Here is a 16,974-nt window from a genome sequence, read left to right as displayed (position 1 = left end):
ACTAGTTACTACCATAACCTTTGCTCCAAGGCAAGCCATTCCTCCATCTCTTGCTTCATAGGTCCAGAGACCAATTTCCCTTTCATTGTTTATTTGTTGGGGCAAACAGGTTAGTCCAGTGGTGGAATTCAATTTTTTTTACTACCGGTTCTGTGGGCGTGGCTTGGTGGGTGTGGTGTGGCTTGGTGGCCATGGCTTGGTGGCTGTGGCAGGAGAAGGATACTGCAAAATCTCCATTCCCACCCCACTCCAGGGGAAGGATATTGCAGAATCTTCATTACCACCCCGCTCTGGGGCCAGCCAGAGGTGGTATTTGCTGGTTCTCCAAACTACTCAAAGTTTCCGCTACTGGTTCTCCAGGACCTGTCAGAACCTGCTGAATAGCACTCCTGGGTTAGTCCATCTAAGTGGCAAACCCTACTGGAAGCGCCTCTATTTAGCAGGATCTCTACAAGCCCAGTATTTCTTTCATTCCAGGCAGCTGCAGTGATACAATCTGTACACAGAAATGCTCCAAATCTCACAACCGAAGCTTTCGAAGAGAATTGGCAAAGCCGCTATTATGTTCAGCAACGTCTTCTAAATCGCCATCACATTTTAAGATTTGTGTTATTAGTGATAAGATTATTTCTGTTAATATGATCATTTCAGTGAAATAACATTAGCGTGCTATTTCTGGACCAGTTTCATTATCATTTTCAAGTTGCTGCTCTTTTAATTTCTAACAAGGGTTTTTCAAAGGTGTGACATGAGGGAAAGAAACACGCCCGAGGTACTTTTGTTAATGGGTAATTATCATCTCTTTTCCTTCAGATTTAAATGTGGGCAATTCTACACTTCATAAATACTTCCCCTTTTCATTACATATGTAGCCCAGATGTTGCCTAGTTTGGCACATGTGTCATGGAAAATAAAATTTTCACTCAGGAAAGAAATATCTCTGGTATAATGAAATTATCTGAATTTCATGCATCACATTCTTAAAGAAGATCCATCTATTAACACCGTGCATGTTTCACAAAAGATTCAGAAGTGCTCCAGACTTTGTACAAACACCCACACAACACTTTCATGCTTTTTGAAAAATCAGGAACTCCCTCCCTCCCCTTTCCTATGAGCCTGATACATGATAGAATAGAATAGAATTCTTTATTGCCCAAGTGTGATTGGACACACAAGGAATTTGTCTTGGTGCATACGCTCTCAGTGTACATAAAAGAAAAGATACATTTGTCAAGAATCGTAAGGTACAACACTTAATGATAGTCAGAGGCAAACAGCCAATATAAATCTTAAGGATACCAACAATAAGGTTACAGTCATACAGTCATAAGTGGGAGGAGATGGGTGATAGAAACGATGAGAAGATTAATAGTAATGCAGACCTAGTAACTAGTTTGACAGTGTTGAGGGAATTATTTGTTTAGCAGAGTGATGGCGTTCGGGAAAAAGCTGTTCTTGTGTCTAGTTGTTCTGGTGTGCAGTGCTCTATAGCATTGTTTTTAGGGTAGGAGTTGAAACAGTTTATGTCCAGGATGCGAGGGGTCTGTAAATATTTTCATAGCCCTCTTTTTGACTTGTGCAGTATACAGGTCCTCAATGGAAGGCAGATTGGTAGCAATTGTTTTTTCTGCAGTTCTAATTATCCTCTGAAGTCTGTGTCTGTCTTGTTGGGTTGCAGAACCAAACCAGACAGTTATAGAAGTGGCAGATGACAGACTCAATAATTCCTCTGTAGAACTGTATCAACTGATGCAGCTGCTTTAAGGAGTCTACTTATGAAAATAAGATCCCTGCATCTTCTTTTTTCTCCAAAAGCCTAAAAAAAAGGGGGGGGCTGACTCAATGGCACTACAAAGGTGCCATTGCACAATGCACAACACATTTTAAAAAAACATGTTTTAAGTTTGTATATAGTCTATATTTAGTGATCAATCTGGTTGTAAGATAGAACGATCCAAAGGCAGAAGATCTTTGTCCAAAATTTTACACAAGGGCACAAGAATATAAATCCTTCCATTCCACACCATCCAGTCAGAGTTGAAGAAGCTTCTTAGATGAGAAGTGAAACATCTTCAAAGAAAAACAATAAAGTCCAGTTGCCTCTTGAAAAAGCACCATTGGGAAAACCATGACTTGGATGACTGAGAATCTCCATAAACACTTACACACACAAGCAACATTTGTCTCCCTCGTTTTCTTCCTTCCTTGAATATATATATGTATATATTAAAATGAGGTAGAATATATTCTTTTTAAATTTAATCTCTATTTATGCACTGCTGAACTTTGCAAAGGAGCATAGGGAAAGCTTAAAGACAGGAAGGCATTGGGAAGGAGCCAAGGTACATCATTAAATATTTAGTTTCTTAAGAGAAGACACCAGTCTTTCCTCAATCAACTAAATACATCCATCCATCGATAACATGCAGAGAAGAAGGCCATTTGACTAAACAGCCACATGGGTTCCAGATGGAGATTCTTCTCCCCGATCAATCAACAGGGAATAACAACCAGTTACATTGAAATTTTAGAGGAAGAGAATGTTAGAGAATTTAAAGAAGGGATAGAGAAATAAAATGAAGAATTAAAAAAATTAACTCTTTTATCCAGTTCCTTAATATTTTTTAAATTTTTTATTTATTCAAATATATATAACCAGAGGATTGCAATACATAAAAGCAAGATAAATCAGTAACACAAAAAAGAAAAAAAAAATAATCAGAATTTTGAGCCAGCATGGCAAGATAGCTGCAAGCTCCAATTTTATTTATATAATTGCTCTTCAGCACAAAAGCAATCCCAAGGAAGCAAAAGCTTTGAAACAATTAAATATAAAATGTGTTTATTTTCAATCTTAGCCAATATGCGTGTATATAAGTCCTCAACCTACGTCCTCAGTTGGGACGAGAATTTCCATTGCTAAGCAACCCAGTTGTTAAGTAAGTCGTAATTTATTTTACAACCTTTTTTGAAGTTGTTAAGTGGATTACTTCAGTTGTTAAGTGAATCGTGACATCATTAAGCAACTCCAAGTTATCCCATTGACTTTGCTTATCAGAAACAAGGAAGGTCAGAAATGGTGATTGTGTGATCCAGGATGCTGCAACCATTGTAAATACATGCCGGTTACCAAGCGTCCAATTTTTAATTATATGATTGATTAAATGGTTGTAAGTGCGAGGACTGATTGTAAGTCACTTTTTTTGGGGGGGGGGTCTCTTCAAAGAGTTGCTAAAAAAATGGTTGAAAGTCAAAGATTACCAGATTAATGTGAACCAAAATATATAAATTCTTTAAGCCCTGTGTAGATTTTCCTTCAGAGTGCAAATTGTGGAACATAATTCAATAAAAATAGCACCATTTTCCCAAAAAGGTTTGTCTCTTTAACCGTTTAAAACTAAATGACAGTGATAGCTTTCTTAAACAATGTCTGATACTCTTCCTTAATGCCTGGGCAGTTTTATTCAGGTGGTGCAGGCAGCTTTTCAAACAATATAAATTTTTTAAAAGCAATGATACCCTCAGTAAAAGAGATGGTGCAGATCAATAATAGAAACTTTTTTTAAAAAGCTATATTGACTCTCGACACATTTTCTTAATTCTCTCTTTAGAGGTATCTTAAAAGTGAAGGGGCCAGACAAAGCAGGAACTTTTACACAGCACAAACTATGTCGTGATAGATAAAGAATCTGCCCAACAAGGACAAACTTGCAGGAATGGTATCTAGTCCATTCAGTACTTTAATAAAAATAAACAGCCTGCTGAATTATATTGAGAAAAATGCTGGCAACAAAAGGCAAGAGTTCTAGTAAATTGTGAAGTATCATATCAGATGAGTCTTGAAATGTTTGGATTCCTTTCTGTAAACTATCCTTTTGATCATGTGGATTTATGATTAGCTTGCCAATTGATCACCACATCAGACTTTAAAGTTCTTCAGGAAGCCTTACAAGATACCAGTCGCCACACTTAACTCCTAAATTTCCTCAGATTTCCTCATTATCCATAGCACTTAAGCCACTGATTTATAATCAAACAGCTGCATGTTGGATGCATAGTATAAACTAGCATATAGTATCTGTTTCATTTATAGCCTATCAAGTATAGAGAGGAAGAGAGTCTGTTTGTCTGAATCAATCCTGGTTAATTTGAATTGGAAATCAAAATTTGAAAAGGCTGGGATTGTATTCCTTCCTTCCTTCCTTCCTTCCTTCCTTCCTTCCTTCCTTCCTTCCTTCCTTCCTTCCTTCCTTCCTCCCTCCCTCCCTCCCTCCCTCCCTCCCTCCCTCCCTTGGATGAAAATAGTAGGGACAGTGACACTTTGAAAGATATTAAGCTTGCCAAGTTTCAACTTCATAATATACTGTCAAAATTTTCATGCCATACATTTTTAAAAATATTTTCCCCTGCATCTATTTTAAAGCAAAGATAGCAGAAGGGAAGAAACTCCAGAATAGGAAATTTCATACTATCCAGCACAAAATTGTAAATAAGCTATGCCAGATGCTAGTACCCTTGAGAATTTAAATTTTCAAAAACTGCTCAAAAAGTATGCTCTTGTCTGATATACTTCACTTGAAGAATTAACCTGAGAGCCACTTTAGAGTAGTGGTGAAGATGCTGGCCTAGAAATCAGGAGTCCATGAGTTCTAGTCCAACTTCAGGCATGAAAGTCAGTGGATGACTTTGTGTCAGTTATTCTATCTCAGCCCAATCCACTTCACAGGATTGTTGCTGGAGGAGAAATGGGAGAAGGATGAGTATTAGGTATATTGGCCACCTTGAATTACCTATAAAGGTGGGATTTAAAAAAAATGTTCATGGAAGAATAGCAATAGCACTTAGATTTATATACCACTTTACAGTGCTTTACAGCCCTCTCTATGCAGTTTACAGAGTCAGCTTATTGCCCCCAACAATCCGGGTCTTCATTTTACTGACCTCGGAAGGATGGAAGGCTGAGTCAACCTTGAGTCAGTAAGAGTCGAACTGCCAAATTGCTGGCAGCCAGCAGCCAGCAGAAGTAGCATGTAGTACTGTTTTCTAACCATTGCACCCCTATGGCTCATGACCATTGACTTGTCCTAGTGGGTTTAGATGTTTTTCTGCCTCTATCACTGAATTAGACGATGTACCAGTAGGAGTGGTAGAGATGGTTGGAAATGTTTAGCTTGTCTTGGAAAGACTTAATCATTGTTACAGGAGTATGTTGTGTTAACCAGAGATGTGTTAACCGGAGGTAAGGCAGGGACCTCTGTGTCTGTGCATGCATGTGGTAGTAGAAAGGGCTATTGAGATCAAAATGGCAGATCAAATACCTGACCCTTCTTAATGTATCTTCTGCATTTCATATGCACATAAAAAGGAACAGGCCTTGTATTTCCCACTTGTACTCACACTTACAACTTACAGATCACCATTAATGGCAATATAAATGTGCATTGGATCCCATTCCAGCCTCTACACATCTACATCCCAGTTTATCCCAGCTCACTGCACTGAAGACACAATTACAGACAATCCAATATCAGGCACCCGATCTCAGTGTCATTTGAAAGGCATGAACTAGCTCATATTGCCATAAAATCACCTTTAAAAAAAAAAAAAAAGAACAGAATAATAAAATCAGTGTGATAGGCTCTTGAAAGAGCAATGGGTTCATTTGCTGTTTGCATTATTGTTTTAAATTACAGATGATTTATTCCATTCATGCAGTGCTACTACTACTTCCATGTTGGAAGCACTGAAGTGCTTCTGGGATGAAAGGATTTGCTGGTGACATCACCATTGTCCGGAGGACACCCAGTTAGGGGTTCCTTTCATGTCCCTATGAAATTGCCCACCAAAGTGATACCCATTTATCAACTTGCAGTCGGCCTGCTTTTGAACTGCTGGGTCAGCAGGAACTGAAGTGTATGACAGGAGTTATGTGGAACCTTTCTTTAATTAAGTTTGAAAAGTGTAACCTAGGCAGCACAGTGGTTAGAATGCAGTATTGCAGGCTAATTCTGCTGCCTGCCAGAAGTTCAGTTCTGACCAGCTCAAGGTTAACTCAACTTTCGATCCTTCCTAGGCCTGTAAAATAAGGACCCAGATTGTTGGGGGCAATATACTAACTCTGTAAGCTGCTTAGAGAGGGGTGTAAAGTGCTATGAAGTTGTACATATAAACACTATTGCTATTGCTAGGTGGCCTGACATAGCTGTGTTTGGCTGATCAAAAAATCTAAGAAGGGTTGAACCTGGTTGCTATTTGGATGGAAGACCACCAGGAGATGCCAAGCCATTAGACAAATTGGGAAGAATACGGCAGCAAAAAACTACTTTAGTTTTCACAAACAAACAAACAAACAAACAATGTTAATTACCATGAAGTCACTAAAACTCAAGGTTTGGCTAAAAGGAGTCTTTTCTACATTTTAGCTGGCTTATTTATTTATCAGATTTATATAACTCCCCATGTCATAGAGAATAACTCTGGGCAGTGTACAATATAAAACAACAAATATATAAAAACTGTCACAATTAAAAATACAAAATAATCAATCTTAAAAATGCAAAACACTTGATCTAAGTGGTTCTGGCATCCTTTACCAAGTTTTTATATGCAAATATGATTTCTGACTTCTATTCATGTGTTTTGCATGAGTGATCTCTAACCTAACATCTGACTAAAAAAAGAAACCCCTAAATCAATAGAGCTTTTGTAAGCTGTTGCTAATAGTTCTCAGAGAAGTAGTGTATTGATGCTGTCCACAGACATGATATGAAAGAAACGATTTAGATCTTATTCAGCCTTCTAAAATATGGATTGTAAATATTATTTAAGGAGAAATACAGAACATAATAGTGTCATTTGTTCCATTGAATTCTTAAAGTCCCTCATCTTTTCACAATATATATGAAACATACACTTACTCAGTGTCTAAATATAGCTTCGGCTCTTCTCAATGATTCAGGTTATGGTTTGATCTGGAGTTTGTGAAGATAAAAGAATGTACTTATGACATTTTTTGGAATTTATATCAATAGGCAAATTGAATGGCAAATTGTTATACATGTAGCCCTCAACGTATGACTTCAGTTGAGCCCAACATTTCTATTTCTCAGTGAGACAGGTGAGTTTTGCCCCATTTTATGACCTTTGTTGCCATAGTTGTTAAGTGAATCACTGCAGTTGTTAAGTTAGTAACACAGTTGTTAAGTGAATCTGGCTTCCCCAGTCACTTTTTTTTTTTTTGCTTCCTTGTCAGAAGATCGCAAAAGTTGATCACATGCACCTATCATAAATATAGAAAAAGTGCAGAGGAGAGCAACCAGGATGATTAGGGGACTGGAGACTAAAACATATGAAGAATGGTTACATGAACTGGGCGTGGCTTGTCTAAAGAGAAGGACTAGGGGAGACATGATAGCCATCTTCCAATACTTGAGGGGCTGCCACAGAGAGGAGGGGGTCAAGTTGTTTTCCAAAGCACCTGAAGGTCAGACAAGGAATAATGAATAAAACTGACCAAGGAGAGATTCAGCCTAGAAATGAGGAGGAACTTTCTGACAGTGAGAACAATCAACCAATGGAACAGAAGTTGCCTTTGGAAGTTGTGGAAGCTTCATCACTTGAGACTTTCAAGAAAAGATTGGACTGCCATTTGTCAGAAATGGTCCTGCTTGAGTGGGGGGTTGGACTAGATGTCCTATAAGGTCCCTTCCAACTCTGTTAATCTGTTAAATCTGTTAATCTGAGTCAGTTGTTTATCTAGACCCCTAGTATAGACTGAATTTTGATCACGTGACCATGGGGATTGTTGCAATATTTTCAGGATCAGACTCAATAAAGATAATAAGAATTAGAGATTTAAATATATTTCTCTTTAATAATAATAGGCATTCTATATTCGCTGAATATTCAAGATAGAAGCAAAGAAAATGGTGAGGGTGGCTCCTTATATATACAAGGGGTGGAGCCAGGAATGGGAGTGGTAAATTATGAATACATTAAAATCCAAAGAATAAGTTAACCCCTGATGTCCCATATATACATTATTTACACAATAGAGAATAAGGCATTTACATCTGACAAATCCCCCTCTAAATGCCGGTTCGCTATACAACACCAATTACATTCAGATTCAGGACAATATAATACATACAATTTAGAAGTTAAATATTTGTGCTGTTTAGAAGGTAAAGGCTTCGTTAATATGTCAGCTAATTGTTCAGAAGTATCACAATGTATTGCTTTGATGAACCCATCTTGAGATAATTGTCTCACGTGCTTAAATTTTATATCAATATGCCTGGACCTTTGTCCAATGGCATCGGATCTGGATATTTCAATGGCTGCTTTATTATCTTCATGCACGACAAAAGGTAATGCAGGTTTTTTCCAAACATCTGAGATCAAGTCATTGAACCATACAAGGTTATTTGCAGCTTTGGATAAACAAACATATTCCGCTTCTGTGGTTGAAGTGGCTACCAGTTCTTGTTTACCAGTGTACCAGTAAACTGGACAATCATTCAATAGAAAAATATAACCAGAAGTACTCTTTCTGCATGATGTATCACCAGCCCAATCTGCATCCGCATAACAGGTAATTTTTGGTTCTTTGTCATTATTAGGTTCTAATACTAAACAAAAATCTAATGTACTTTTCAAATATCTTAGAATTCTTTTGACAGCTTCCCAATGATACATGGTTGGTTTGCTAACATATCTTGACAATAAATTGAGAGGTAATGCAATATCTGGTCTGGTCCAATTAGATATATAAAGGAGTGAGCCTATAACTGATCTGTAAAATGTATTATCTTTAAATTCAGGGGAAGACTCATCAGTGTTTCTAAGGAAATCAGTTTGCATAGGAGTGTCACAGGTTTTGGCATTGTTTAAATTACATTTGTTTAGAAGTTCAATGATCTTATCTTTCTGAGTAAGTTTGAATCCCCTTCTAGTTTTGTTAATTTGTACACCAAGGTATTTATTCACTTTACCTAGAGATTTCAACGAGAAATGTTCGTTTAACTTATTTACAAAGATTTCTCTGCTCTCTTTGTGTTTTCCTATATATAAAATATCATCCACATAAATTAATACAAATTCAATGTGATCATCACTCTTTTTTACAAAGAAACAGTTATCAGCAGTGGTAGCGTTGAAATCCATGGTCTTTAGTACTTTTACCAAGCAATCGTACCATCTCTTGCCAGATTGCTTTAATCCGTATAGACTCTTGTTTAATAACCAAATTTCATTCTTATTAGTGTATTGACTATGTGGTGCTCTTACATATATTTCCTTATCTAGTTTTGCGTGTAAATACGCAGTCTGTATGTCATATTGAAATACGTCCAGATTGAGTGCAGATGCTACTACTAGAGCTGTTTTAACACTCTCTGTCCTCACCGTGGGGGAGTATGTGTCAGTATAGTCTTCTGGATATTTTTGTGCATAACCTTGTGCAACTAGTCTAGCCTTGTATAAAGTATTGCCTCCTTCTAGGTTCTTAATTTTATAAATCCACCTGGTACCTATAATTGTTTTATCCTTAGGTGCGATCGCAGGAGTGAATACATTTAATCCTTGCAAACTTTCCGTCTCTTTTTTCATAGCTAGTTCCCATTTTTCTCTTTCTTCACGAGGGAGTTTTAATACTTCCTCATATGTATTAGGTGTTATTTGTTCTCCATTCATATGCATTATGTAATCTTTGTATTTACTTGGTATTTGATTTCTATTGTTTCTAATAGCTCTTTCAGGTTTGCTATGGTTGTCGTGCAAATATCTAGCTTCCTTTTTTGTTAATGTGTCTGTCTTTATTTTATGCTGACTATTTGTCCAAGTTTTGGTTTTGTTCTTATTTTTGTTAATGTTTTGATTTTCTATTGTCCCTTCCTCGCAAGATATCGCATCTTTGCATTTATTTGGAAATATTTCATTAAGGTGCAGTTTAGACCAATTGGCCTGCTCATGGAACACAGCTGTTCTGGAGACTATAAATTTGTTATTATTATCAATGAATCTGTACCCTTTGGTTCCAGTTTCATATCCCATAAATCTTAATCTTCTGGATACGTTTTCTCCCTTTCTCCTCAACTGCTTAGGTATGTGCACATCTGCAGTGACTCCAAATATGTGCATGTGTGCTAATTTAGGTTTCCTATTGTACATCACCTCATACGGTGTCTTATTCACAATACTGGACCAGGTTCTATTTTGAGTGTAATTTGAATAATGTAGGGCTTCTGACCAGAATTGTTTGCCTAAACCAGCATCCTCTAATGTGCATCTAATCATGGTTTGTAGTGTGGAATTCTTTCTCTCTGCAATCCCGTTTTGAAACGCAGAAAATGGATTGGACGTGAAATGTAGCATTCCCCTATCCTTTAACCATTGGGAGAATTCTTTAGACATGAATTCACATCCCCTATCTGTCATAATTTGTTTTATTCTGATATTATGTTGTGTTTCTATGCGTTTGTAGAATTCCTTAAATTTCTGAAAGGTTTCATCCTTGTGCTTTAATGTGTAAACAAAACCATAGCGACTATAATCATCCACTATTGTTAGAAAGTAACGTTTTCTATAGGTAATTGATGGAGTTAATGGACCAACTAAATCCATATGTACTAAGTCAAAAATATTGTTAGTTGATCTGTTAGATTTTTTTGGTCTGGGACTGGTTTTTAGTTTGGTGGATTTACATACTGAGCATTCCAAATAATTATCACAATTTTTTATTTTGACACCTTCTGCGTGTTCAGTCATTTTTTGAACTACAGGAAAGCTTGCATGTCCTAACTTCCTATGTAAGATGTGAGCACACTCATCATGAATTGGTTTACCTATTTTTGGTTTCTTCTCATTGTGTGTATTTTTGTGATCATGAGGTATTTTACATTCATCATTGTCACTGTTACTAACATTTTCATCATCTGCTTCAATACAATCTTCCATATTTGAATCAATGTTATGTAACCATCTTTCTTTTGTTATCAGATAGGGTAGACCTCCTTTTATCATCACAGTGCCTATATTTGTTTTGTCCTTCTCTAAAGTTGCTTTCCCCTTTGAGAAAACTATATTGATGTCAGAATCTCTGCTTAGTTTTATAGCACTTAGTATGTTATGAGGTATTTCTGGGATTAATAATACCCCCTCTATTTTACCTAAACCAGGCAAGGTCACATTTCCTCTGCCTAATACTTGAACCTTTTCTTGATTAGCTACCTTTATCACAAACTTATCTTCTGTAAATGAAGATAATATACTTTTGTTGTTAGTGGTGTGATTGGTTGCACCAGAATCAATAAGCCAATTATTGTTCTCATTTTGTTGTGTTTTGGTGCTTTCTTGTTTGTTTAGTCCATTTAGTGACCCAGATTTTCTCTCTTTTGAATTTTCTCTACCCCCTCTACTTTCTCTGTAATTTGGTGGGCTTCTATATTTGTGTCTATCTGTGGAAGACTGTCTATAATTGTATTTGCTCCTATATTCTGGCCTATGTCTCTCCCTTGAGACTTTGGGACAGTCTCTTCTACTGTGTTCCCTGGACCCACAATTGTGGCATCTAAAGGCTTCATTATATTTTTCTTGGAAAGCTACTTTCCTAAAAGATTTGTGTTCTGTTTGATTACTGTAACGATTTTTTCTTGAATTGTCTTCTGCTATCAATTTGTTAGATAGACTTTCTATGGTTAAATATCCTAAATTAATAGTATCTAAGTGTGACATAAAGCTATCCCATGATGGATCAAGTGAATTGATAATAACACTTTTCATTGTTTGATCTGAAATCACTTCCCCCCTCAATTGCAGCTCAGCTCTTATTTTGTTTAGAGATATCAAATGCTCACTTATAGAAACCCCTGGTTTCACTCTAGAAGAAAAGAAATCCTTAGACATTCTTGTAGTTGTAGCTACGCTATCGCTGTGAAATAGATTAAACATGCATTGAATTATTTCTGACACAGTTAGGTTTGATTTGATGCTATGATACATTGCAGGAGACACGCTAGATATTATTATGAAAAATGCTCTATGATGTAAACAATCTATTTTTAAAGTCCAAGGTCTTCTTGGAGGACTAGTTATAAAGAATAGTAAATTTTCTTTCATAAAGACAACCTGAAGCTGTTGATACCACTCTTGTAAATTAATGCCATCAACTCTAAGTTTTGGGAAGTCACTGGGTAAGTTCCCCACATTATTTTGTCCATTACTTACAACCTGAGGCAGTCCGTGGTCTCGCAAGTGCAGGAAATTACAGAACGGCATGGGGATGCTCGCAACGAGTCTGCGCGGTTCTCTGGCCAGTTCAAGTCTTTCGGGGCCGTCTACGTAGCTTTGCACATGCGCGTTGCTCATTTCTTCCTTGGCGTCGTCGTGGAAGGTTCTCTCCATTTCAGCTCTCTCGTTCCGCTCCTCTTCAGATGAGTCGGTCTCTGGTTCGGTTTTAGGGGTTCTGGTGGTGGCGACAGCTCTTCTCTTTCTTTCGTGTGCGTTGGCACTTGATCCGGTCTGCGGTGTAGGACGGAATCGGCATGGCTCTCTGGGCTCAGGTGTCGTCGCCTTCGAAGTCAGGATGGGAGCGTGCAGGTCTCGAGTTGTCGGTTTGATCTCTTGCTTCTTCGTTGGTGCCTTGGAAATTTTCAATCTTGGCCCAAAAGCAGCAAAAAGCGTTTTCATTGCTGACTTTACTTGAGACTTTGTTAAATCGTCTTCACTTTCTGATTCTGGTTCTTCTGAAGAGTTTGAGTCTTCTTTTTCACTTTCGTCGTCTGATAGCGTTTTTCGCGCCAGAAATTTTGAACTGAGCGTTTTGATTGGCTCTGCTTCACTCTCTTTTGAAGTTCGTTGAAACCAAGATGGCTGCCATTCAAAATTTCGCGCGGGATCACATCTTTTCTTTTTCACAACGACTTTCTCAGTATTCATTTCACTCACAGTTTTTTGATCTTTGGGTTTTTCTTTAACGACGTTTTTCTCTCTCGCTGCTCCGTTGTTCTTCAGCATTTCTTGGAGGTTCGCGATGAGGCTTTCATCGTTCTTCTGGCTTTTTAGTATCTTCAATATCTCTGACCTGAGTTCGTTATTTTCTATTTCGATTTCTTCCTGGTCATTATTTTCATTTATCAGTTCTTCTTCTTCAGTGGTGTATTCTTCGGATTCTCTCGAAATCGCGTTAGTGGATTCGTTGATCATCTCTTGTTCAGTTTCTATTTCCTTGCTGTAGGCCCTGGTGTTGGGCCTATCTTTCTTAGACATTTTTAATTATTTATTGAGTCAATTAACCATCCTCTGCTACCAGCTTGTTGCAATATTTTCAGGATCAGACTCAATAAAGATAATAAGAATTAGAGATTTAAATATATTTCTCTTTAATAATAATAGGCATTCTATATTCGCTGAATATTCAAGATAGAAGCAAAGAAAATGGTGAGGGTGGCTCCTTATATATACAAGGGGTGGAGCCAGGAATGGGAGTGGTAAATTATGAATACATTAAAATCCAAAGAATAAGTTAACCCCTGATGTCCCATATATACATTATTTACACAATAGAGAATAAGACATTTACATCTGACAGGGATGCTGTAAGATTGTAAGTGTGAAAAACAGTCAAAACTAAGTCCCTTTTTTCAGTGCTGTTGAAACTTTGAATGGTCAGTAAAAGAATGGTTGTAAATTGGGAACTTATTATCCAGCTTATTATACACTTTATTTGTGCATTGGGTCTGTCTACATAATCTAGTAAACATATGTAGTATGGAGTTAGAAGTATGTCCCATCTTAGAACAAGAACTTTTCAGTTGTGTTGTAAATGCTGCAAATTTTCTGAGCGCTGTGATGGGCTTGTTTTCCAAATGATCATTGGTTTGGCTTAAAAATGAAATCTCTCCAGAGTTGGCCAATAAAGCAGAAGACACCATTTCCATTCTGGCCACTGTTCACTGGAACATAAGGGATGAAGTAGAAAAGAACATTAGGTTTATAGCTACATGTTTACACTGAGAGAAATCACTGTGGATTGTGGTGCCGTGGAAGATAGACATTTTATAGACCAGTAATCCCAAACCTTTGTGGCTTGGTGGCCCAATTGGGGGGGAGGGAGAGGGAAACCAGGCTGTGCGAGTGGTGGGGCCGCATGCATGTGTACTTGTGTACACACATGCTGGCCTACTGCTCATGCAAGTCAAGATGTGTGTGTGCATGCGTGCCAGCCCAATACTCATATGGACCAGTTCCGAATAGGGGTTGAAGACCCCTGGTATAGACTGCTACAAGACATGCCCACTCTATATTATATAAATATTTCTGATAATGCTGATGATGTTTTAGAGTCTAAGAAATACAATATTCAAACATTAGATCAATTTTCTTTATCTTTTGAATGTTGCTGGCAGGTTGCTAAATGCAAATCTGTGCACTATGGTAGAACATTAAGAAAAGAAATTCATGTCAATAGCCATATCTTTACTCTTTTTGCTTCATACACTGTATTATAATGAACCTTTGCTGATTTATTTTCTTGTTGTTGCTTGTTTTATTATAAATTTTTAATTGTAAATGTAATTGTTTTTAAATGTAAATTTTAATTTGTTTTTAAATTATGGGGTATTTTAAATTTGTTCAGCCAAATTATCTAATTCTTTTTTATTTTATTTTAAATTTTTGTATTTATGTGTTTTATCTTGTGGCTGTTCACCGCCCTGAGTCCTTCGGGAGAAGGGCGGTATAGAAATTTAATAATAAAAATAAATAAATAAATAAATAAAATTGTAGAAAGACATGACCCTCAGGTTAGGTAGGCAGTCCACATACTCAGCCCTGCTACTTTGAGGGTCTTAGAGTAAAACAGCGAGAAGATCAAGGGCTTGCTTTGAATTGCCATTGTTTTTGTTACAGAAGATGTGAAATGTTTCAGCTTTTATTTTATACAGAACATTCAGGGAGTTCTAAATGTTTATTCTATTCAAAACTAAGATTTTTTTCAATTTCATCCACATTTGTAGAAAAGTACAATGGTTTTGAAGAAGATAGCTGAACTCAGGGGTGGGCTTCAGATCCTTTAGCAATGGGTTCGCTGCCCCGTTGCTGGGCATGGCCTAGTCGGCCACCTGCACCACAGCAGGGGGGGCTTTTTCACCCTCCCCAGACTCCGGAGTCTTTCCTTGAGCCTCCGGGAGGGCAAAAATTGCTTCCCCCAGGGTCTGGAGGCTCTCCGAAAGCCGGAAACAAACCCGTTTCTGGACTTCCGGAACTTCCGGTAGGCCCGTTTTTGCCCTCCCAGACCTTCCGTATGGCCCCTGCACTTACCTGGAATGATGTATGAGCAATGTGGAGATTCCTGGGAGGGGCAGGGTGGGGTGGCCATGGCCAGACAGGTGGCATTTGGGGGTTCACCAAACCTTGGCAATCCTTGGCTAGAGGATCACCCAAACCCTGCTGAACCCCTAGGAGCAGTGATGGGATTCGAATAATTTAACAACCGGTTCTCTGCCCTAATGATTTCTTCCAACAACCAGTTCACCAAACTGCTCAGAAAGTTAACAGCCGGTTCTCCCGAAGTGGTGCAAACTGGCTGAATCCCACCACTGCCTAGGTGCCCACACCTGGGTGAACTATTATACCTAGATAGATTAACTATTAGGTAAGCACCAGCTTAGATTCTTGCCGGCTCAAGGTTGATTTAGTCTTCCATCCTTCCAAGGTTGGTAAAATGATTATTGGGGGCAATATTCTGAGTCTGTAAACCACTGTAAAGCACTATGAAGTGGTAGATATGTATACCACTTATATGGTAAGTGGTAAAGCATTATGAAGTGGTATATAAGTCTAAGTGTTATTGCTATTAATCATGGAAGAAAGGAGGATATGAGGAAGAATCTCAAAATTGACCCTCCTTGATTCTCTTTGGTATAAGATATGGGAAAGAAAATCTCAATCAGACTTTCAAGATTGATCCTGAAACATAGGCCATGCCAGGAAAAGGCACTCTAAAAACAAATGGAACTACATTTTATTGTTGCAGGTTATAATAACATAATCTGAATTTTCAAGGAATGTCTCTCCCAAACTCCTTCTTTGTAGTCCGAAGAATTCCCTCTTTAGATCCATATGTACAAAACCAGAATGTTACAATGTACTGATCTATGACTGAAATATAGATTTGTCATCTGTTCTTGTTGTTCTTGTTTATTGTTGAAAAGACACCTGGCCAGGGGAACAGAATCATATAAATCATGGGTGGGTTCTACTTACTTTTACTACTGGTTCACAACAGGGCCACTTACACATGCTTGCTTCGCTCGTTCGCACTCTTCTGAGCATTCACAGAAGCGTTCTGATGACGTCTGGGTCGGTGGGCGGAGCTTCCCGCCAGTTTTACTACCGGTTCTATAGAACCGGTGCGAACCGGAGGCAACCCACCACTGATATAGACCACCACAACTCCATCCCCATTCCACTTCTACATCCAGACTTTATGCCAGGTAAGAGAGGCTTCTGGTTTTCTGTGTTCCCACAAAACTGGCAGTGTGATAGCTGAGTTGCCACTTTCACATCTCACTTGCAATGCGTTTACATTTGCAGTAAAATTACTCATTTTTGTAACACAGCATCTCCATGGTATTTGCCTTGTCACTCTTTGGTCTTTTAAAGGAAGAGATAATGTGTTGTCATCTTAGCTGATCTAAATAGGAACCATGAGGATTGGATCTGATTGCCTATGATCAAACAAATGCAACAACATGGATTTAGAACACAGAAAAGAAAAGAAGGGAGGCAATTTATATTAGCTCTGTTGTATGTATAGTGAGGAGGGGGAAGATTTGCTGTTGTATAACCCAGAGCAGTTCAAGCCAGAACATAATTTTTACTTGTCTGATTCTCAAGATCAGCCAGGAGATCAAATCATCATAGATCATTTTCCACCTGCTTTTGAGGGACTGGGGAGAGGAAAGGATAGAG

This window comes from Pituophis catenifer, unplaced genomic scaffold, assembly GCF_029215685.1.
Source record: "Pituophis catenifer annectens isolate HBS135680 unplaced genomic scaffold, rPitCat1.0.hap2 SCAF_3, whole genome shotgun sequence".
NCBI classification, from domain to species: Eukaryota; Metazoa; Chordata; class Lepidosauria; order Squamata; family Colubridae; genus Pituophis; species Pituophis catenifer.
The sequence above is the reverse complement of the archived record's forward strand: the minus strand, read 5'-3'. Positions refer to the sequence as shown.